General features: G+C 40.8%; 1 pseudogene; it reads right to left on the reverse strand.

Annotated features, from left to right (window-relative positions):
• Window positions 1-17,395: 17,395 nt before the first annotated feature.
• LOC108521872 (cysteine-rich and transmembrane domain-containing protein 1 pseudogene) lies at window positions 17,396-17,697 on the reverse strand (annotated as a pseudogene).
• Between the last annotated feature and the right edge of the window lie 7,042 nt (window positions 17,698-24,739).

Genomic DNA, 24,739 nt, shown 5'->3' on the forward strand with positions numbered 1-24,739 from the left:
ATACCACTTCATACCTATGGCTATAATAAATTAAAAAAAAAAAAAAAAAAAAAAAAAAAAAAAAACACCAAGTGTTGATGAAGACGTGAAAAAATTGGAGCCCTAATGCATTGCTGGTGGGAATGTAAAACAATGTAACCATTGTGGAAAAAGGTGTGGCAATTCCTCAAGAAATTAAACACATGACCAGCAATTCCACCCCTAGATATACATTCAAAAGAATTACTAGCTGGGACTTGAACAAATACTTGTACACCAATGTTCATAGCAGTAGTATTCACAACAGCTAAAAGGTGAAAACAACCCAAATGTTCACTAAGGGATAAATGGATAAACACACTATGCTACAGCCATGCAACAGAATGTTATTCAGCTGTAAAAAGGAATGAAATTCTGATACATGCTACAACATGGATGAACCTTTGAAACAATTTGCTAAGTGGAATAAGCCAGACACAAAAGGACAAATGCTGTATATGAAGTGCCTAGAATAGTCAATTTATAAAGAAGAAAGTAAATTAGTGGTTATCAGGAGCTGGAGGAGATGTGAACAGGGAGTTATTATTTAATGGATACAGAATTTGGAATTCTTTTGGGGATGATGGAAAGTTCTGGAAATGGATAGTGGTGATGGTTACACAACATCATAAGTGGAGTTAATGCCACTAAATTGTACACTTAAAAATGGTTAAAATGGTAAATTTCAGGTTATATTTATTTTACCACAATTTAGAAAAGTGGTTACTTCTTGATTTCCCAGAACCTCAGTTGTCTCACCCATAAAATGGTAGTAAGAACGTACGCCTAGCCTGTTATGAGGCTCCATGAAATAATGCTGGAGGAACATCTCTGGACAGGAACAAGTCAGGAGTAAGTGTTAAAAAACTATCAGGTGCTATGTTCACTACTTGGGTGATGGGATCCATAGAAGCCCAAACCTCAGCATCACACAATATACCCATGTAACAAACCTGCACATGTAATCCCTGATTCTAAAATAAATTTAAAAAAAAAGTTGGGGGCTGGTGTCTTGTTCCTGGCCCTGCCATGCCATTCCAACCAAACTCGAGGCCTTGGCTTTGACAAGTGAGAGCTGGCAGTTTGATTAAGAGCTGAGAATAACACAAGCATATATTTTTCGATCTTAGACTTATCATTTCCTAGAACAGCATTTTAGAAATTGTTTACCCTGGAACACTTGTCCCAGTAGTTACTCCTCAATCAAAAGATGAAATAAGGCTGGGAAATTATTAGCATGTAAGGCTCAGAGAAGTCCCGCAATTTAAAAAGCATGTCTAATGTAGCTAAACCCAAGATTTTCAAAACTTCTGTGAGAATGGGTCTTTTTCCATGTAACATCTGCAGACTCTGTTTAGGGAAATTCTAGAGGCATTCAAAGGTGAAACACTAAGTAGACCTATTAGCAAAGACACATGGCCCAGACATGAAAGCAGACACACCCGTCATTTCATGATTTATTTTTTGTCCTTCATCCACTACATTAATCTGAGTTCAATGAAGTTCCCCTTAAGCAACTCATTTATTCTCTTTATTTATTTGCTCATGAATTCTGCAGAGCTTTACTATGCACCTACTGTGTGCAGATGCCAGGAGACAGAGATGCGGCCCCAAGGCTCAGTCCTTGTGGCACTCACAGCCTGAGAGGGGAAATAGAGAGTAGGACGGCAAAGGCACCCCAGGGTGAAAGTGGCTAGTTTGGAAGCTGGGGCACTAGAAATCTGGGGACACACAGAGGAGGGCACTTCTGGATAATCACTAGACATTCCCCTACCCCGCCATCAATTGAAGAAGCAAGAAAGTCCACGGAGAGATGGAGCCATGCTCCACCTCCTCAGGGACCCAAAGTGGAGCCTCTGAATGGATTTAAAGGGATTTGGAGACACTACCAACTGGTGATCTTCAGGTCAGTTTGTTTAATTTTCATTCAGTCTTTGAGATATAAGCTACCAGTAAAAGAATGGATTTTTTCACATTAAAATTTGTATTTCTATTTTTTTTTTTTTGAGTAGGGGAACAATGGAATGAGCTGACATCTCTGGGCCCACAATCCAAATGTTGCAATTGTTTGAAGCTTGCTGGTCCCCCTCAATTCCTCCATTTCTATCTGCCTGCTTTATTTATTTAGGCTTATTCATTACATTTTCTATGTGAACCTCAGAAATATTCGAGTTTTTATCCCTATTGAAGATACCGTACCACCCAAACTATTCCCCAAACATTAGAAATATATAAAAATATGTATGTCTATGTTGTTGGGTGTTTTCCTTCAATTACAAAAAGTAATATATGAAAATGTAATCAAAAGGTAAAATGTCACTCCAATTCCCAGCTCTGAGGATTGTTACCAATTTTCTTGTTACCAATTTTCTATACACAGTATACTTCTCTTGACTTTCTTTCCCCCTCTGCCTGTAGTACAGCCAATTATTTTGAAAACAGTTACTGTTACCAAATGTTTTTAAAGACTGGTAACATTTCCCCGAAATTTTCTGTGAGGATCACACATCTCTTGGTTTCCAAACAATCAACTGTAACAGGGACCAATAGTTTTCAAAATAACTTGCTGTTTCAATGAAACTGCCCCTTAGCTTTCCCTTGTCAGTGTTTGTGGAACTTCTATCCATGGGTAACACAGTCAGAGTTCTCTCTCTAGTGACTGGCAAGATCGGGAGGGGAGGGAGGGAGAGCAGAAAGGGAGGAAGTGATCAGCTTGTCGGCCACCTATGTCCCAGGACTGTTCTGGCCCTTTCTGAGCCTCAATTTTCTCAACTAAACTCCGAGGATAGAAGGAACATTCTATCATGGCTCTTTCACCTCTGAGGCAGCATCTTGTTCAACTGGCATTGCATGTTTGGGGAAACTGAGGTCCAGAGAAGTTGTGGGACTTGCCCAAGATTACACAGCAGTGGAACAGGACCTAAGAATTTGTCCCCCTTGTCCCTCTGGCCAGTACACCTTCCCTTACACGGGTGTTTTTCAGACATCAGTTATTCAAGCACCACTTTCATAATTTCTGCTCTATTATTGTATCATTCATAGCATTATGTACTTAAAATTTTTTAAAATCAATTCACTATTTTGCATAAAACTGTATCATTATCATAAATGGAAAACATAATCATTTCATGTTAACAGAAGGCAATTGCACAAATTAATACATTAAAAACAAAAGGATATTAAATTTTAGTTTGATGCCATTGTCTGCCAGACTTCTGTTTAAAAATATGCCTATCCGTTGCTGAGGGAGATGTTAAGACAGGCTAGCACCTAACTGAATCCTTTTCCTTGATCTAATCAGAAGAACTGGAAGGAAAATGAAAGAGAAATAATTTTCTGTTGGGTAAGTTTGATGTCCTTTATAGTCACAGGAATGCACCTTAGCACCCGTACAACCATCTTTTCCATATCAGTGTGAGCCCACTGCCTCCATCTACCCCTGGGACTGGCTCTGTGGACTGCATCAGATCCTACCCTGTAGTGCGTGGCAGAGAGTGGCCAGCCCTTTGTTGAGGGGAAATATTATGATTAACAAAGCAACCAGCTCTGTGGTCATTTCCCAAAGCAACCAGCTCCAGGGTTGTTATTAGTGAACTTCTCTGAAGGCCTAAAGTCGCCTCTGAATCAAGTTGATTAGTTTGTCCAGCATTGTTAAGGCTAAGACCAGAAAGAAAATTAAAAACCAAAACCAAAACCAAAAGAACAGCTGAAATCACTCCTCATGATCCAGCTTCTTTATCTGAGAATCTGAAAGCAGAGCTATTTCCCTGAAATTGGAAGGTGGAGTCACAGAAGCCCCACCTTGTCTAAAGACACCTGCAGGCCAGATGATCCGTATCCTTGTCCTTCTCTGATCATTCTTTCCTCCTTCGCTGTGAACATTCTGTCCTACCCAGTAATTAGTACTGGCAGCCTCATATTGCCTCTTTTGTTTTCATAATTCATTTACTTTTGATGATATCATAAAGAGGGCAGAAATTGCATCCCCCTCCCCTTAACGTCCTGGCCCCACGCCCACATCCACTAATACAAAGACACTAATTGCTCCGCACTCTTGTGCCAGGCGCTTTGAAAACATCTTTGGCTAATGGATGGAATTAACCTTGTTTAACGTACAAATCAGCAGCCTAATTTGCCTTGAATCCCGACTCTGTGGCTCCATGACTATAGCTGGGAGGAAATGTCTTCTCACTTTCCTGGGCCACACCGGGAAAGAAAACCGTTGGTTGCCAGGATGAGACAAGCCTTCCTCCAGGCCCCTTCTTCTCCTTCCGTGATGGAATTATCATCTGCTTGTGGCGTGTGGGTCTCTTCTCACCACCTCTCAACCTCAAGTCCCTAGAACCGAGAATAGCTTATTCATGTTAGTGCCCTACCCGGGCACAGTCATGGCGCATGGGAAGTGCTAGGGCCTCCTTGCTGAGCGCATTGAGTGGCCACTTCTACATGGAGCATCCCCTGTGTGCCAGGTTGAGTTCTGGGCTCTGTGGATCCAGCAGTCAGAAGGCAAACCTCTTGCTCTCATGGAGCCTACTTTCTAGGGTGGTTGGGCAGCAAAACACAAGGAAATGCATACATTTACTCCATAGAGAAGATGTTAGAGAGTGGTGAGTGGCACCAAGAAAATAAAGTAAGCAGTGGAGTAGTGAATGAGGTAGAGGGAGAGGAACTAGGGAGGCTGGGGAAGCCTCACCGAGATAGTGACATTTGAGCTGAGACCTTGTCATGGGGGAGCATCCTTGGTGCAATGTCAGGTATACTCCATGCAGGCTCTCCCAGAGGCCACCAAACAGAAAGACTCATGGACCAAACAATGATGCTCATCCAAATGGTTTAATAAATTCATCTAAAATATACAGTGAGGAACAAGGGGAAGAAAGGAGGTTGGTTAATACACTTAGGACAGGATGCCACGGGGCAAAAGCCCACACTGTCTGTGTCCTGGGCTATGCAATGCTTTTACATCCTATCTTTTTCTCTCCCCCTCTTTCTGTCTTGTCAGCCTACTCTGCTGATGGTGAGGTTATGAAGACCAGGACCGAGGGCGAGCTAGGGGGCTCAGCAGGTGTGAGGTGCCTGGAGCCAGCACACTTGTTCTTCTTGACAGGTGGCAGACCAGGCCACCTGGCCTGAGCTGTGGCTTGCCAGTGGAAGTTAGTGCTTCTATCTGAGGGTTTTGGACACAGGATACATTTGGCCAGAAAGGGTGTCACTAATGGTGGGCAATTTAAAACCATGTGGACATTGAGTGCCCATGGATATTGACGATTGGTTGCTCTTGCGTCCCTTTACCCTTTTCTCCCCCGGTCACACACAGATGCTCTACTCACTTCAGCTTTGTCTAACATAACTCATGAGCTTCTTGCTTACTTCCTATTCTTATTTAGTTTCACCCCACCACCTTGTTTCTTTTTTTCTTTTATTCTCAGTAAATCAAAATTGAATGTTCTTATTAGTGCAAGAAATACACGTAACAGACCTGAATGTTGAGCTGCAGCCAGCCATGGGAAGATCTGGAGAGAGTGTTCCCGAAGACAGAGAGGCATTCTCTGTTGACTCAGCCTCCCGGCTTCCTGTTCCACAAGCTGATCAGGTCTCAGGCTCCCAGCAGCTCTGACCCCTTTAAATGGGTATGGCCACCGTTAAGCACAAGGCCTTGGGGTCCGAAATACCTAGGTCAGAATCCTGGTTCTTTTGTTTACCGGCTGGGAGACGTGCAACTGAGCTTCCAACGCTGAGATTTGAGAACATGCATGTAAAGTGCTTTGCAGATAGTAGATGGCAGGCGCTCGCTTATGTATTTGTTAATGCAATACATACTTATTGAGTGCCTATCACAGCACATGCTATGCTATGTGCTGGGGACCCTGCCAGAAAAAAGTAGGTGTGGTCTCTGGTCTCACTTGAGCTTAAGTCTAGTAGGGGAGAGCGACATTAAACAGGCAAATATAGAAATTATCAATTGTGCTAAATGCTGCAATAAGAACACAACCCTCTGCAACCTGACCCAGATGGGTCAGGACTCCCTGACCAAAGAGGAGCAGGAAGAACCAGGTGAAGTGGGAGGGGTGCTTTCTGCAAGGGAGGATGGCTGCTGCAAATGTCTGGAACTGGAAGGGGCAGGACGGAGTTAGCTCAGAGGGTGTTAATAGGCATTGAGCAAGACAGAGGGCACAGCAAGAGGTGAGGCTGAGAGGCAGGCAGGGAGCTTGCTCATGCCTTCACCACCACATGAAGAAGGTTACCTTTTACAATGAATACAATGGGCACCACCAGAAGTGTCTAAACAGGGGAGCCACTTCATCCAGTTCCTGTTTTTAAGTGTTGCAGAGAGAAATTCGATGGATGCAATGGTAGCCTTCGTGTATGATGCCTGACAGGCTCTCTGAGAGGTCACCAAATAGAAAGGCTGATGGACCAAATGAAGATGCTCAAACCGTGGAGTTTCTGGAATGCATCTAAAGCATACAGGGAGATGCAAAGGGAAGGAGACAGGGCTGGTTAATGCACGTAGGATACAGTGCTGTTGGTGCAAGTACCACACTGTCTCATTCCTGTGTCACACAGTGTTCCTATGTCCTGTCTCTCTTGCTGCTATGTCAGTTCCCATAAACTTTCCCTGCCGACGGGCCTCTATTTCCACATAGCCAGCAGGCTCTTCAGTGAGTTGTAAGCAACAGGGACCCATTCTCTTTCTGTTCCTGTGGTTACATCTACTTCCTCATTCTCACCTGTTGCCTGGATGACTTTTGTGAAAAGGACAGAAGTGGAAGGGTCATTCCTCACATTGTAGAACTGTCTTTGGCACCTATCCATCATATGGCTTCTGGGGGCAAAATAAATCTCCAGTATGGAGCCTGGTGTGGTGGTTTATGCCTGTAATCTCAGCTACTCAGGAGGCTGAGGCAGGAGGATTGCGTGAGTGCAGGAGTTGGAGGCTGCAGTGAGCTATGATTGCATTATTGCACTCCAGCCTGGGCAGCAGAGCAAGACCCCTTCTATAAGAAAAAAGCAAATCTCAAATGTGTGTCCTACTGATTGAAAGTCAGGGTGGCCTTATGTTTTTTGTTTTTTTTTTTTTTCCCCATGTGAAAACGACAAACTGAATTAAATGTTGAGGTCCTAAATTGTCATTGGTTGAATAGATTTGAAGTTTTAAGCAACTTCAGGAATGAGAGACATCGTCTGGCCTTGAGAGCCAGACTTAAGTTGGGATCACTGAGAGGGCAGGGAGGTGACCTCCCCAAGCCTTCTCCCTCACCTGAGCAGCACACATGCTTTTTCTTGTTAGAAGGCTATTCCTTGGCAGGCTCCCTTAGCCCTGCTCCTGCCTCTGCAGGTGTCACTATCCTGATGGACATTGCCATTCATTGACTCAGGCCAGCTGCCTTCTGCATTTATGGGACTCCCCAGCTGATTCCAATAGAAGGGGACCCCCACACTGGGGCCAAGATTCTGTGCCTCTGCAGCTGCAATTCCAACAGCTTCATGGTGCCAACACCTCTGTCTCTCTGTCCTCCTGAGAATTTTCTCTACTGAGTCCTCACTCAGGCCTGGTTATCTCAATATCCACCAGTTTCCTCTTTCTCTCCATCAGGGCAAAAATGAGGTATGTCAGGGTCAGATCATTTAGGATTTGGGCCTTATGCACAAATCAGAGGTATGTGCCTCATATCTGATATTTCTAGCCTGACATCACCGTCTTGTGAGGATAAAATGAAACAAAACTGCATACAAGAAAGTTCACCATGCAGCATCTTGCACACAGTAGATGCGTGGCCAATGGTAGCTATTGTTAATTTAAGCCTTGGATTTAACAAATCCTGTCATAGAGACTCCTTGCCCGGTTTATGATGATATTCTACAAAATTAGGACTGGAGGAGTAAGATGGGAAGGGTCATTTGCAAGTGATTTTGAAAGTTCGGGAAAGGCATTTGCAACTAGGCCTTTCCACCATGCTCAGCATTAGGCCAGCCGCCAGGTGTTGTGTGAATTTTGAGTCCCTGGGGCTCGTACCCCTCTTTGCAATACCTTTTCTAGAGCTCAAGGACAACATCCAACAACCTGGAGCTAAGATAGTGGAATCATAGCCCACAGTAACGTGAAAAGGAGTGCTTAGGGTCTTTTCCTGAGTCCTGAGATCTATTCACTCAGAAGTCACTTATTCCCAGGAAACACTGGCCGATGAGCTCTGATCTAATAGAAATACAGCCTGCTGGCCTCTGGCATCCTGATGTCCTTGTGTCTGTAGTATTACTCAGACAGGTTCCCAGCACATAGGACGCATTCAGAAAATATTCAATGAGTAAATGAATAAACGCTCTCAAATGGCATAAAAATAAGTGAGCTTGGCTTATGGAGCAGATAGGGTAGGCATCTAAGTGTAGGCTCCTACCAGCAGTCACATAATATCTATAAAATGTCTGCCTCTAAAATTGTAGCACATCCCTCATGCCAGATGCTATGCTAAGTGCTGTGTGTGTATCACACTTAGGGAGAGAAATTTCCCAGCCACACCTGCCAGGTTGAAGCACTTTCACCCATTCCCTCTACCCCTTTACTCCTGGCCAAGCGCCTCCTGCACCCTCCTCCTTCTACCACTGCAGGGTGGAAGTTGGCCAAGGACAGCGCGGATGTAGACAAAAGCTTCAGGGTGTCTTTGCAGCACACCAGGCTCTTAGGGGAAGCTGGCTGGGAAATGGCAGCACAGCCTGCCAAGAGGCGAGATGGAGGCAAACTGGGAATGGAAGAAAAGCCAATGCAAATCCTGTAGGTCTGAGGCTGCTTGAAGGTGATTTGCGAGGCCGACTGGGCTGGAGCTGAAGACTACGTGTGTGTGTGTGTGTGTGTGTGTGTGTGTGTATGCAAGAGTCTTGCCTATACAAACACAGCAACCAGCCAGAGGCAGGCAGATGTGCTGCTGATACAGTAAAGAAAGTGGGAATCCATGGCTGTCATGCTGGGTTCACAGCCCGGCTCTGCTCATCCTGTGGCCTTGGGAAGCCTACTATTTCTCTCAGAGCTCAGTCTTGTCATCTGTATAGTAGGGTTCAAATTTACACCTTGAGATACTGCAGTGATAGTTCTATTTTAGATACTGGCTCCTGGGCAACCTTCCTGAGTCTGAAGTTGCAACTTTCTTTAATTTTTTTTTTTTTTTTTTTTTTGAGACGGAGTCTCACTCTTGTCACCCAGACTGGAGTGCAGTGGCACAATCTTGGCTCACTGCAACCTCCACCTCCTGGGTTCAAGCGATTCTCCTGTCTCAACTTCCTGAGTAGCTAGGACTACAGGCACACACCACCATGCCTGGCTAATTTTTGTATTTTTAGTAGAGACGGGGTTTCACCATATTGGCCAGGCTGGTCTGTCTCGAACTCCTGACCTTGTGATCCGCCTGCCTCTGCCTCCCAAAATGTTGGGATTACAGGCGTAAGCCACAGCTCCTGGGCTATTTATTTTTATACTTTTAAAAAACAACAATAACAAAAAAGAATAGATTTAGATTTACAGGAAAATTGCAGAGACAGTACAGAGTATTCCCATAGACTCCACAGCCAGTTTCTTCTATTAGTAGTGTATTACCTTACTTAGTATGGCACAATTGTCACAACCAAGGGGCTGACATTGATACTTTATTAGTAATTCACGCCTCTACTTTATTCACATTTCTTCAGTTTTTATCTAACGTCCTTTTTCTATTCCAGGATCTCATTTAGAGATACCACATTACATTTAGTCATCTGTCTCCTTAGGCTTTTCTTGGCCATGGTAGTTTCTCAGACTTTCCTCATTTGTGGTGATCTTGACAATTTTTTTTTTTTTTTTTTTTTTTGAGACAGAGTCTCGCTCTGTCACCCAGGCTGGAGTGCTGTGGTCGGATCTCAGCTCACTGCAAGCTCCGCCTCCCGGGTTCACGCCATTCTCCTGCCTCAGCCTCCCGGGTAGCTGGGACTACAGGCGCCGCCACCTCGCCCGGCTAGTTTTTTTGTAGTTTTTTTTAGTAGAGACGGGGTTTCACCATGTTAGCCAGGATGGTCTCGATCTCCTGACCTCGTGATCCGCCCGTCTCGGCCTCCCAAAGTGCTGGGATTACAGGCTTGAGCCACCGCGCCCGGCCATCTTGACAATTTTCAAGAGTACTGGTCAGGTATTTTGCAGAATGTCACTCGATTGGGGTTTAGCTGATGTTTTCTCATTGTTAAAGTTAAATTGTGAGTTTTCGGGGAAGTCCATGGAAGTAAAGTGCCATTTTCATCACATCATAGCAAGGGCATGCACTATCAACATGATTTATCACTGTGGATGTTGACCTCGATCATCCGGCCGAGGTGTTATTTGTCAAGTTCCTCCACAGTGGAGTCACCTGCCGTCTTTCCTCCCCTTCTGTACCGCAGTCTTTGGAAGGAAGTGACTGTGTGACATGGACACTAAAGTTGTCCAATTCAGGTACATGCGCAAAGTGGCTTCAGAACTGTCAACCTGTACCTCCATGGGAAACAATTTATTAACTAGAGTACAGTGCTTACGTGCAGTTCCTTTTGCCATTCGTTTTATAGATTCCACTCATTTCTGAAGTTACATAAATCAGTGCCTTTATTTCCCCACCCTCTTCAGTCAGATCGTTTCACACATTTAAAACGCAGTTACACGGTTAGATTCTTTTGCCACAATCTGCATTCCATTCCAGGATTGTCAAACCTCCTGAATGATTTTTTTTTAAACTTACATGCATTAAGGTTCACTGTTTCTGTTACAAAATTTCCTTCCTTCCTTCCTTCCTTCCTTCCTTCCTTCCTTCCTTCCTTCCTTCCTTCCTTTTCTTTCTCTCTTTCTTTCTTTCTTTTTTGAGATGGAGTTTTGCTCTTGTTGCCCTGGCTAGAGTGTAACAAGATGGCATGATCTTGGCTCACTGCAACCTCCACCTCCCGGGTTCAAGCGATTCTCCCGCTTCAGCCTCCCGAGTAGCTGGGATTACAGGCATGCACCATCACACCCGGCTAATTTTGTATTTTTAATAGAGATGGGGTTTCTCCATGTTGGTCAGGCTGGTCTTGAACTCCTGACCTCATGTGATCCACTGGCCTCGGCCTCCCAAAATGCTGAGATTACAGGCGTGAGCCAGTGCGCCCAGCTGAAGCTTTTGACAAATGCACAATGTGATGTGTCCATCCTTGAAGTTCTATGTAGAACAGTTTCACCTCTCTAAAAAGTCCCCATGCTTCGTCTATTCAATCCTCTCTCAAACCCCTGAACAACTGATCTGCTTATCATTTCTATAGTTTCTCTTTTCTATAATGTTTATAAATGGAATCATATAGTATGTAGCCTTTTTAGTTTTTTTAACTAAATAATATACCTTTAAGAGTCATCTATGTCTTTCCATAACTTAATAACTAATTCCCGTTAATTACTGAATAGTATCCCACTGCATGGGTGTACCACAGTTTGCTTATCCATTTACCTATTGATGGACACCTTGATTGTTGCCAAAATTTGGTAATGATTACAGAAGTTGCTTTAAACATATGTGTTCAGGTTTTGGTTAAGTTTTCAAATCATTTGGGTAAATACCTAGAAGTAGGATTGCTGGATCTTACGTGTTGCAGTTACTTTTAATCTCTTTTCCCTGACATAACATTTAAATGAATAAAGCATTTCTTTTTCCCCATCTCTTATTTATTTGAATCTGCACAGGAGCCCTTGTGAGGTAGGTGAATCCAGCAGAGTTCTTGGCTCAGGTACCAGAAACTGATACTTATGAATTCAATGAATTCAAGCAGACAAGGAAATGGAGTGATATTCAGAGCTCGCAATGTCAATGGCAAGACTGGACAGCCTGGCATGGAAAAGGAGGGACTATAGGAAACTAGGAGTGGCAGGACCTCACAAAGTTTTTATAGAAGCAGGCTGGTTAAGACGTTGCTGCCACAGACCACTGAATGGTGCTGATGATGTTGCCAGAATTCATCTTAATTAGTCCCGTATCTTCAGGTCACACTCCCTTAAAAGTCAAAATCCTAGGCAGGGACATCTGATTGACCAAACCTGCTCCAAGAACTGACATTAAATGTGAGAAGAGCAATTACACACTACTCATGCTTCACTCACTCTGGTAGGAGGAGATGGAGCCACAAAGTGAAAGTAGTTTAATTTCCTAAAGATCATGTAGAGGAGAGTCAGTTACTCCGCCCATACACAAGCAAGGAGATTTCTACAGTGATGAGCCATTATGTGCTAAAGTCTATTGTTACAGCAGCTCTGCCTAAACTTACTGTTCAAGAAGCCAGACTGCAGAGGGTACAGAAGACTTGAAACCAGGTTTAGGGGCATGCACTCCATGTAGGATCCAGAGGAGTGTTTTAAGATGGGAAGTTTAAACTGCAGGCTTGAAATGAAGCTGAGGTGGGTGGCTCACCTGAGGTCAGGAATTCAAGACCAGCCTGGCCAATATGGCGAAATCCCATCTCTACTAAAAATACAAAAATTAATTCGGTGTGGTGGAGGGGACCTATAATCCCAGCTGCTCGGGAGGCTGAGGTAGGAGAAACAGTTGAGCCTCAGGAGGCTGAGGTTGCAGTGAACCAACATCGTGTCACTGCTCTCCAGCTTGGGCCACAAAAGTGAAACTCCATCTCAAAAAAAAAAAAAAAAAAGAAATGTGGGCAGAAATGACTGGCTGGGACTTGGTCTCGAGAGAAAAGGCTAAAGCTTAGGTACTAAGTCTGGGGTCTAAAATCTGAGTGACAGCAAGAGTCAGGCTGACCCTCTATTTCAGAATTCCTTATAATTTACCTTTCTAAGTTGAAACATAACCTTTCAGTGGCTGTTGAGTTGCTCAGCTAAAAAGTTTTTTGGGAATGGGGATATAAAGCCTAATGTGGAAGGCTGAGAAGTAGCTCCCTAAACACATCAGGTCCTAATCCCTGGAACCTATAAATGTTACCTTATAGGGAAATAGAGGATCTTTGAGGATATGATTAACTTAAAGATTTTGAGATGGAGAGATTATCCAGATGGGCCCTAAAAGCAATCTCAAGCGTCCTTCTAAGAGAGAGGAAGAGGTGGATGACACACACAGAGGAAGCCATGTAACAATGGAGGCCAAGATGGGAGAGTGCTGCAGCCACAAGCCAAGGAATGCTGGCAGCTACAGAAGCTGGAAGAGGTGAGGAATGGATTCACCCCTAGGGCCTTTGGGAGCTCTTGACTTCAGCCTAGTGAAACTGATTTTGGACTTCAGTGCTCCATAACTACAAGAGAATACATTTCTATTGTTTTAAGCCACCTCATTTGTAGTAATATGTTACAGAAACCATAAGAAATTAAAATAACCAGGAAATTACAGTAGGGAAGGCTAAAATGGATATAGTAGAAAGAGTGAGTGCTTTGGATAAAAGTAGAACTCAAATCAAATCCCTCCTGATATGACCTTGGGCAATAATATTAAACCAGCATGGGAAATACATATGCAGCCACTCGCCCTCCCCTGCCAAAGCAAATGTGGCTCATCAATACCAGCATTTTTTCCCAGATATGAGCTCAGAATACATTTCAGCACAGGTGTCTTGACAACCATAAGAAATGACATGTGATATTAAACTCAGTGACTATTCCTGTAATTACCCATTATTCCTGTACCCATTATTCATTGGGTACCTACTATGCCAGGTATTTTAAATAAAAATATACTTAATTGTCCCAACAAATTGAGGAGACAGTTTTCTTCTTTACCTTGGTTTACAGGACGAGATAATCATATATCACAGAGTTGAAGTGGCATTTCCCGAGGCACAAAGCTCTAACGAAACAGGACTGGCATTCAAAGCCGGGTCTCCCTGACACCACATCCCGTTCCACTACCAGGCACAACCAGTCACTTGGATTTTCTGAGCCACAGCTTCCTCGTCTGTAAAATGGGGCTGCTGATCTCCACCTGGAAGAGCACATTTGAGGGTTGAGTGAGATCATTAAAAAAGACAGGGACCCCAGTAGACTGTGTCTGGCACAATGCTGCACGGGCTAATGTTAGCAATCCAGGCCTCTTTACTGCAGTGCAACGGAGAGAGGTTGGGCCTCAGCTGGAGTAGCATAAAGCCCTGACCTGGCGTCTAGTGGAAACTCAGCCCATTCCTAGACACACCTCAACCCCACAGCTAGGTATTTTTTCTCTGGAGGGACCACACCTAGAGCCAGAGAGCAACAGGGTCACCGTGACCTGGGCCAGAATACTCTATAAGGTCAACACGAGCCAGGACAAGGAATCAGAATTACAAAACCAACAGTCTTTTAACCAGGATCTAACCAAGGACTAGTACAGGGAGGACGTCAACAGTGTGGAAGGGAACAGCATTTTGATCTGTTCTCCCTGGACTCTCTGGGGGCTCTCCTCCCATTGTGGGGAGGCAGATCAAATCAGAGGAAACATCCCTGGGTTCAAATCCTGGCCTTCCTTACCTACTGGCTGAGTTGTCTTGGATGCACTTTTTCACCTCCCCAAGCTTCAGTTTCCTTATCTGTAAGATACAGGTGTGAATCACAACATGCCATGTGGATCAAACAGATTAGTGCAGGCAACAGAGTAGATGCTCAATCAGTGTCAGTTCCCCTTATTTTACCCATTCCCCAAGAGCCTGCCTGCAGAGCACCCTCCTTCCCAGAAGCTCTCCAGCTAGATTCCAGCAGCAAGTCTAGGGTCCATTGGGAAGGGCAGTAACATCCTGGGCAGGCGGGTGCTGTCCGGGGAGGAAGGAACCGTGGAGATGGCAGGGCCTCCTAACAAGTTCTAGTCCCAGGAGGCTCACTCACAGCTCTCTCTCTGTGGAACGTGGGTGGGAGGGAAAGAAGTTAGGCACAGTCCTGCAAACCTAGTCTCAAGCAGATAAAATATAAATTGCATATTCTAAGGAAAAAGAGTGCAGTCACCTTTGTATTTTGGTATCAACAATGTATGAACAGCAGGCTCTGGGCACAACAGGAAACCTGCACCCACGCTACTCCTTTATCACCGTTCATCTCTTGGCAAATAATTACTCTCCCTGCAGGCACCCTCATTGGGTTTCATGTCAACTGAATAATAAATCAAATGTGGACCAAGATTTCTGACCAAAATGTGCTGGGGAATAAATGGTGGGAAGCATATGATGTTAGTGACGGTACTGGGAATGGGGGTATCATCTTTCTTTCTAAGCTTTGCCTTGAGACAGGCTTCCTTTATCTCTGTTAATCCTGTTAACACTGAGACTATAACCTGGACCCCGAGTGACCCAAATCACTCTACCTCTGAAATGGACAGAACTGCCTTCTCTATCATTTCCCATCAAGGAACCCTGAGATGGTTTGATTAATGAATGACTAAAATACTAACAAATATATAGCAAAAATAAATACTAGCAAATATATATATTTATAGCAAATACATATAGTAAAATACTAGCAAATATAGCAAATATATAATGAATCATTTCTCAACAACTTTTTCCTTAGTGGCATTTGGCTTTCTTCTCTGAATTTTTGCTACCATCAAAAGCCAAGTTCCTCACTGGAGAAAGAGGGCAGTGTTTATTTTAATATTTTATTTTAATATTTTGAGTTATTTTATATTTAACAGTTTTTAAGGTTTAACTAACAAATAAAAGTTATATATGCTTAATGTGTACAAACTGATGTGAATATATATACACACACACATTGGGAAATAATCACCACAATCATGACAATTAACACACCCATCACCTTACAATTCCCTTTTTCCTTCCTTCCTTCCTTCCTTCCTTCCTTCCTTCCTTCCTTCCTTCCTTCTTTCCTCCCTTCCTCTCTTCCTCCCTTCCCTTCCTTCCTTTCTTGTTTCCTTCCTTCTTTCCCTTCTTTAAGGTGAGGATACCTAAGATTGACCCCCTTAGCAAATTTCAAGTATACAGTACAGTATTACTAACTATAGTCACCACACTGTACATTAGATCTCCAGAACTTATCTATCCTGCAGAACTGCAATTACACTCTGACTAACATCTCCCCCACCTTTCAGCGCCTGGCAACTACCATTTGACTCTCTGTTCCTATGAGTTTCACTTTTTTGGATTCCACATGTAAGTGGGATCATGTAATATTTGTCTTTCTGTGTCTGGCTTACTTCATTTCACATAATGTTCTCTAAGTTCATCCATGTTGTCACAAGTGGCAAAATTTCCTTCTTTTTAAAGGCTAAATAATATCCCATAGTAGAAATACACCACAATTTTTTTTTATCCATTCAGCCATCCACGGGCATTTGGGTTGTTCCCACATCTTGGTGATTGTGAACAATGCTGCAATGAGCACAGAAGTGCAGGTATCTCTGAGATCCTGATTTTATTTGTTTTGGATGTACACCCAGAAGTGGGATCATATGGTAGTTTTATTGCTAACTTTTGGAGAAAACTCCATACTATTTTTATAGTGGTTGTGCCACTTTAAATCCCCATAAAAAATGTGCAAGTGTTCTCTTTTCTCCACATCTTCACCAACGCTTTTGTCTTTTTTGATAGTAGAGCCATCCTTGCAGGTGTGAGGTGATATGTCATTGTGTTTTGATTTGCATTTTCCTGATGTTGAACACATTTTCATTTCCATGCTGACCATTTGTATGCCTTCTGTTGAGACATACGAATACACCACATCATACACAGAAATAAACTCAAAATGAAGTTTTGACCTGAAACTGTAAAACTACTAGAAGAAAGCATGGAAAAAAGCCTTCTTGACCTTGCTGATGGCAATGATTTTTTGGATATGACACCAATAGAACAGGAAACAAAAGCAAAAATAAATAAACGGGAAATATCTATTTAGATCTTTTGCTCATTTTCAAATTGGTTATTTGTTTTCTTGCTACTGAGTTGTATGAGCTCCCTATGTGTTTTGCATATTAACTCCTTATCAGATATATGATTTGCAAATATTTTCTCCCATTTCATAGGTTGCCTTTCCACTTTGTTGATTCTTTTCTTTTCTTTTTTTTTTTTTTTTTGAGGTTTGAACAAATTTATTGAAACATACAGGGTGTAAGCAGAGAAATCATTCATGGTGTGTTACATTTTGCCACTACCTTGAATGTATAATTACAAAATTATAAATATATTTTCCACCACTAAGCCTTTGGCCAAAAAAAGTCACTTAGCACATTTTAAAAGATCAATAAGAAATGTATTTTGGACATTAAAGAGATCAAGTCACTGAATTAAACAGCAGCAGCCCTCACGAATCTAGAATCCCATAGTGCCGAAGGTATAGGTGTCTGTGCAGAGCTAGTCATTTATTATAGCAATCCGAAGAGACAGGGGCAGGTACACCTATCAGAGGTGTGGCAGAGCTGGCAGAACAGGATGGCTGGGCTGGTCAGGTGAGCATGCCCCAGAGACAGCAGCAACAGAAAGCAGTCCAGTAGGCTGTGAGGTAGGTGGATGGTTTCAACTCATCTCTTCTTTGGTCTTCTACCATATACACTGTGGTTTTAGGAGGCTCCTGAGGTCTGCCCTGCCATCTGTACTGTGGATATGCTTGTATCCTTGATAGGGTATCCTTGAAAAGGTGGGTAGGGCCCCCTCCCATAGTCCTGGGCCCATTTGCTTTTGTGGATAAGGTGGGTATGGGGCTGATGGACCAGGGCCTGGATGTGGTGGAGGATTATCTAGGTTCATCAAGGACCTGCAAAGTGCACCTCTCCTCTCCACGAACTGGCTGGGTAGTGGTTGGGTGGCAGAACCTGAGGAACCCAGACCAGTCCACAGTAGACTCACCGCACCTGCCTCAAAGCAAGTAATGAGCCACCATGTGACAGAAGCTTTTTAGTTTGATACAATACCATTTGTTTATTTTTGGTTTTGTTTCCTCTTCTGTCGGTGTTATATCCAAAAAATCATTGCCAGCACCAATGTCGAGGCCTTTTTTCTATACTTTCTTCTAGTAGTTTTACAGTTTCATGTCTTCACGTCAAAGTCTTTAATCTATTTGAGTTTATTTTTGTATATGATGTGAGATAAGGTTCTAATTTTATTCTGTGTATGACTATCCAGTTTTTCTAATGACATTTATTGAAGATACTATCCTTTCCCCATTGTGTCCTCTTGGCATCCTTGTCAAAGATCAGTTAGCTGTAAATATATGGATTTATTTCTGGTCTCTTTATTCTGTTACATTTGTCTACATGTCTGTTTTTATGTCAGTACCACATTGTTTTGATTACCATAACTTTGTAATATATTTTGAAATGAAGACGTGTGATGACTCTGTCTTTTTTTTTTTTTTTTTTTTTTGTCCCTCAAGATTGCTTTGGATATGGGTAGTGTTTGGTGGTTCCATTTTAATTTTACGATTGCTTTTTAAAATTAATGTAAAAATGCCATTGGAATTTTGATAGAGATTGCATTAAATCTGTATGTTTCCTTGGGCACTGTGGGCATTTTAAAGATTTTAATTCTTCTAATCCATGAACATGGGATGTCTATCTATTTCTATGTCTCCGTTAGTTTCTTTCCTCAATGGTTTATAACTTTCAGTGTACAAGTCTTTCACCTCTTTAGTTAAATTTATCCTAAGTATTTTATTCATTTTGTTGCTATTGTAAATAGAATTGTTTTCTTAATTTCATTTTTGGATAGTTTGTTATTAGCATATAGAAATGCCACTGATTTTTGCAAGTTGATTTTTTATACTGCAGATTTACTGAATTTGTTTATTAGTTTTAATAATTTTTTTGTATGGAGTCTTTAGGATTTTCTACATATATGATCATGTCACCTTTAAGAGAAGACAGTTTTACTTATTTCTTTTCAATTTGGATAGCTTTTATTTCTTTTTCTTATCTGATTGTTCTGCCTAGAACTTCCAGTACCATGTTGAATAGAAGTGGTAAGATTGATCATCCTTGCTTTACTTCATATCAGAGAGAAAAAACTTTCAAATTTTCCCCGTTCATTATTATGTTAGCTGTGGGGTTTTCATATATGGTCTTTATTATGTTGAAGTAAGTTTCTTTGATACTTTTTTTTTTTTTGAGAGTTTTAAATAATAAATGGATGTAAAATATTGTAAAAAAACATCTGAATCTTTTGAGATAATCATGTGGTTTTATCTTTCGTTGTGTTAATGTGGTATATTACACTGATTGATTTGATATGTTGAACCACCCTTCCATCTCAGGGATAAATCCTACTTGGTCATGGTGTATGATCCTTTCAATGTGCTTTTGAATTTGGTTTGTTAGTATTTTATTGGGGATTTTTGTGTTTATGTTAATTAGGGATATTGCCCTGTAGTTTTTTTTTTTTTCTTGTGGTGTTTTTGCTAAGTTTTGACATCAGGGTGATCCTGGCCTAAACATGAGTTTAGAAGTGCTTTCTCTAATTATTTGAAAAAGTTTTAAGAATTGGTACTAAGTCTTCTTAAAATATTTGGCAAAATTCACCCATTAAGCCATCTAATCCTGGACTTTTCTTTGTTGGGAAGGTTTTAATTATTGATTCAATCTCATCGGTAAAATGTGTCTGTTCTTCTTAATTCAGTCTTGGTAGGTTGCATATTTCTAGGAATTTATCTATTTCTTCCAAGTCATCCAATTTGTTAATGAATAATTGTTCATAATGATCGTTTATGATCCTTTTTATTTCTGACTCATTTGCTGTAGTGTCTCTCATTTTTGATTTTATTTACTTGAGACTTCTTTTTTTCTAAGTTAGTTTAGCTATGGAGTTTGTCAAATTTGTTTGTCTTTTCAAGAAACCAAATCTTGTTTCCTCGATTTCTTTTCTACTGTTTTTTATTCCCTCTTTTATTTATTTCTACTCTCATTGTTATCATTTCCTTCCTTTTGCAAATATGGGACTTGGTTTGTTCTTTTTCTGGTTCCTGGAGGTGTAAAATTAGTTTGTTTATTTGCAATCTTTCTTCTTTTTTTAAATGTAGGCATTTGTCACTATGAATGTCCCTTTACTACTGCTTTTACTGTATCCCATAAGTTTTGGAATGCTATTCCTTCAGTTTTGTTTGTCTCTGCATGTTTTAACGTTCCCTTTGTATTTTTTTGACCCAATGGTTGTTCAATTGGTTTGTTTAGTTTCAATGTATTTGTAAACTTTCCCCGTTTCTTATTGTTATTGATTTTTAGTTTTATTTCATTGTGATCAGAAAATATACTTGGTATAATTTTGATCTTCTTATATTTGTTAAGAGTTATCTTGTGACCTAAAATATGATCTATCCTAGAGAACATTTATGTGCACTGGAGAAGATGTATTCTTTGCTTTTTGATGGAAAACTTTGTATATGTCTGTTAGATCCATTCGAACTATAAAGTTGTTCAAGTCAGTTTCTTTATTGATTTTATATCTGGTTGTTCTGGCTATTATTGCAAGTTATGTAGTGAAGTCTCCTACTATTATTGTATTGCTGTCAATTTCTTCCTTCAGATATATCAATAGTTTGATTACATATTTTAGTGCTCTGGTGTTGGGTGTACATCTATTTATAATTGTTATTTCTTCTTGGTGGATTGACCCTTTTATTATTATATAGTGTCCCTTTTTGTCTCTTGTGACAGTTTTTGACTCGAAGTCTGTTTTTTCTCATGTAAATATAGTCACCCTTGCTTTCTTTTTGGCTACCTTTTGCATGGATATATTTTTCCATCCCTTCACTTTCAGGCTGTGTGTGTCCTTAAATCTAAACTGAGTCTCTTATAGACAGCATACTGCTAGATCTCGTGTGTGTGTGTGTGTGTGTGTGTGTGTGTGCGTGTCTGTGTGTTAAATCCAAAGACCTCTATGTCTTTCCAATGGGGAGTTTAATCCATTTACATTTAATGTTATTAATAAAGACTTACCGTTGCCATTTTGCTAATTGTTTTTTGTCTTTTTTTGTCTTACTGTCTTCCTTTATTATTTGTTATTTTTTGGAGTGATTTGCCTTTTGTTTACCTTTTGTGTGTCTATTACAATTGTTTCTTGGTGATAGCACAAGGCTTGCATTAACTAAATTGCAGTTATAGCCATCTACTTTAAGTTGATAATACTTTAATTTTAATCATATACAAAAACTTTATACTTTTACTCCTCCCCACACATATTTTGTATTCTTAAAGCCAGCATTTACTTCTTCTTCTTCTTTTTTTTATTTTTTGAGACGGAGTCTTGCTCTGTTGCCCAGGCTAGAGTGCAGTGGCATGATCTCGGCTCACTGCAACACTCATCTCCTGGGTTCAAGTGATTCTCCTGCCTCAGCCTCCCAAGTTGCTGGGATTACAGGCACCCACTACTATGCTTGCCTAATTTTTGTTTATTTTTTAGTAGAGACGGGGTTTCACCATGTTGGCCAGGCTGGTCTTGAACTCCTGACCTCAGGTGATCCACCCACCTCGGCCTCCCAAAGTGCTGGGATTACAGGCATGAGCCACCATGCCTGGCCAACATTTATTTCTTTTAATGTTATGAATCCACTAACAAATATTTGCAGTTATGCTTATTCTAAATATTTTTTACTTTTATATTAGTTGACTATAATTTATGCACCACTATTAAAGTGTTATATTATTATGCATTACTCTGTATATTTACTTCTTTTTTTTTTTTTGGAGATGGGGTCTCGCTCTGTTGCCCAGGCTGGAGTGCAGTGGCACAGTCTCGGTTCACTGCAAGCTCCACCTCCCCGGTTCATGCCATTCTCCTGCCTCAGTCTCCTGAGTAGCTGGGATTACAGGCACCCACTACCATGCCTGGCTAATTTTTGTATATTTTTTAGTAGAGACGGGGTTTCACCATGTTAGCCAGGATGGTCTCCATCTCCTGACCTCATGATCTGCCTGTCTCAGCTCCCAGAGTGCTGGGATTACAGGCATGAGCACCTGGCCTGTATATTTACTTTTACCAGTAAGATTTGTACTTTCAAATGCTCTGGGGCTGGGCGCAGTGGCTTACGCCTGTAATCCCAGCACTTTGACAGGCTGAGGCGGGAGGATCACCTGAGGTCAGGAGATTGAGATCAGCCTGCTTAACATGATGAAACCCTGTCTCTACTAAAAATACAAAAATTAGCAGGGTGTGGTGGTGGGCTCCTGTAATCCCAGGTATTCGGGAAGTTGAGGCAGGAGAATTACTTGAACCCAGGAGGCGAAGGTTGCAGTGAGCCAAGATCATGCCAGTGCACTCCAGCCTGGGCAACAGAGTGAGACTCCATCTTAAAAATAAACAAATTAATTAAAATGATTTACTATTGTTGTTTGGTGTGTTTTCCTTCCAATTTGAAGAATCCCCTTAGGCATGTCATTTTGTAAGACAGATCTAGTAGTGACCAACTTCCTTAGTTTTTGTTTTCCTAGGAAAGACTTTATCTTTCCTTTATTTTGAAAGGGTAGTTTTTCTGGGTATATAGTACTCTTGGTTGTTAGCTTTTTTTTTTTTTTTCTTTTAATACTTTAGGTATATCATCTCACAGTCTTGAACTGCAAGGTTTCTAGTGAGAAATTTACTGACAATCATTTAGGGGTTCCCTTATATGTGATGAGTTACTTTTCTCTTGTGGCTTTAAAAATTCTGATTGTCTTTGAGTTTTGAAAATTTAATTACAATGTGTCTTGGTATAAAACTTTTTATGTTCAATCTGTTTATGGTCCTCCGGGCTTCTTGAATGTAGATGTCTATTTCTTTCCTCAGATTTAGAAATTTTTTAGTCATTTTCTTTCCATTTTTAAATAAATTAACTTTTAATTTCAAAGGCACACTGGTACAAAACCAACGTTGGCCCCTTGTGTCAGATTAACAAGGTTTTCTTGGAGCATTAACCCACTCCTTAATAAATAATTATAAAGATTATAAAAAGATTTATGAAAATTATGTCTTATGACCAAGATGATTAAACTATAATAGATTTTGTTTATAAAATTTTGAGAAACAGATTTAATTGGCCTCATGCTGTCTTTATTATTAGGGCTTATTGTCTGGGAAATTAAGTCTCCTCTCTCAAAGAATGAAAATTTTTGCCTTTAAAAAAAATCTTTGAGTTATCACTTTGGCTAAATGAATGACTTATTTTACAATAACCTGTGATTCTATTTTGTGGAATCAAGTGTTTTAAGCTTTTTATATTTGACAAACTTTCCAACATCAAACTCTAACTTTGGTCCTCATTAATTTTTGATATTAGGTTCCCTTGAAATCCAAAAGAGACACATTTGGCTTGTTTGATACAATAAAATCATCGCCAAATAAAATAATTTGACTATAACAAAGCTGAATACATCTCTTTTGGACTTCAGGCTGATAGTATTATCAAATATGAAATGGGGTTTAACCTTATTTGGATTACATTCATACAAATGTGTTATTAGTGTGTATTCCAGGATTGCCTGAGATTCCTGTGATTCTAATATGTCTTAGCATATGCTTTTAGTAGTAATTATGATTATTATGTAAAATTGTTGTATGCCACAGAAGTAAGCAAATTTCCTTGTGAATTGTGTTTTTAACCATGACTGTTCTAAGACTCTTATAATCCACAGTTGTTTTACTTTTATCTTTTTCAATAATCTTTTTGAATTATTATACTTTAAGTTATAGGGTACATGTGCACAACGTGCAGGTTTGTTATATAGGTATAGATGTGCCAGGTTGGTTTGCTGCACCCATCAACTTGTCATTTACATTAGGTATTTCTCCTAAGGCTATCCCTGCCCCAGCCCCCCACCCCCAACAGGCCTCGGTGTGTAATGCTCCCCTCCTGTGTCCATGTGTTTTCCTTGTTGAACTCCCACTTATAAGTGAGAACATGCAGTGTTTTGTTTTCAGTCCTTGTGATATTTTGCTGAGAATGATGGTTTCCAGCTTCATCCATGTCCCTACAAAGGACAGGAACTCATCCTTTTTTATGGCTGCATAGTATTCCATGGTGTATATGTGCCACATTTTCTTTATCCAGTCTATTATTGATGGACATTTGGGTTGGTTCCAAGTCTTTGCTGTTGTGAATAGTGCCACAATAAACATACATGTACATGTGTCTTTACAGTGGCATGATTTACAATCATTTGGGTATATACCCAGTAATGGGATGGCTGGGTCAAATGGTATTTCTAGTTCTAGATCCTTGAGGAATCACCACATTGTCTTCCACAATGATTGAACTAATTTACACTCCCACCAACAGTGTAAAAGCGTTCTTATTTCTCCACACCCTCTCCAGCATTTGTTGTTTCCTGACTTTTTAATGATCGCCATTCTAACTGGGCATGAGATGGTATCTCATTGTGGTTTTGATTTGCATTTCTCTGATGACTAGTGATGATGAGCATTTTTTCATATGCTTGTTGGCTGCATAAATGTCTTGTTTTGAGAAGTGTCTGTTCATATCCTTTGCCCACTTTTTGATGGGGTTGTTTGTTTTTTTCTTGTAAATTTGTTTAAGTTATTTACAGATTCTGGATATTAGCCCTTTGTCAGATGGATAGATTGCAAAAATTTTCTCCCATTCTGTAGGTTGCCTGTTCACTCTGATGGTAGTTTCTTTTGCTGTGCAGCTCTTTAGTTTAATTAGATCCCATTTGTCTATTTTGGCTTTGGTTGCCATTGCTTTTGGTGTTTTAATCATGAATTCTTTGCTCATGCCTATGTCCTGAATGGTATTGCCTAGGTTTTCTTCCAGTTTTTATGGTTTTACGTCTTACATTTAAGTCTTTAGTCCATCTTGAATTAATTT

Source organism: Rhinopithecus bieti, unplaced genomic scaffold (genome assembly GCF_001698545.2).
Source record: "Rhinopithecus bieti isolate Rb0 unplaced genomic scaffold, ASM169854v2 scaffold_61461, whole genome shotgun sequence".
Taxonomy (NCBI): domain Eukaryota; kingdom Metazoa; phylum Chordata; class Mammalia; order Primates; family Cercopithecidae; genus Rhinopithecus; species Rhinopithecus bieti.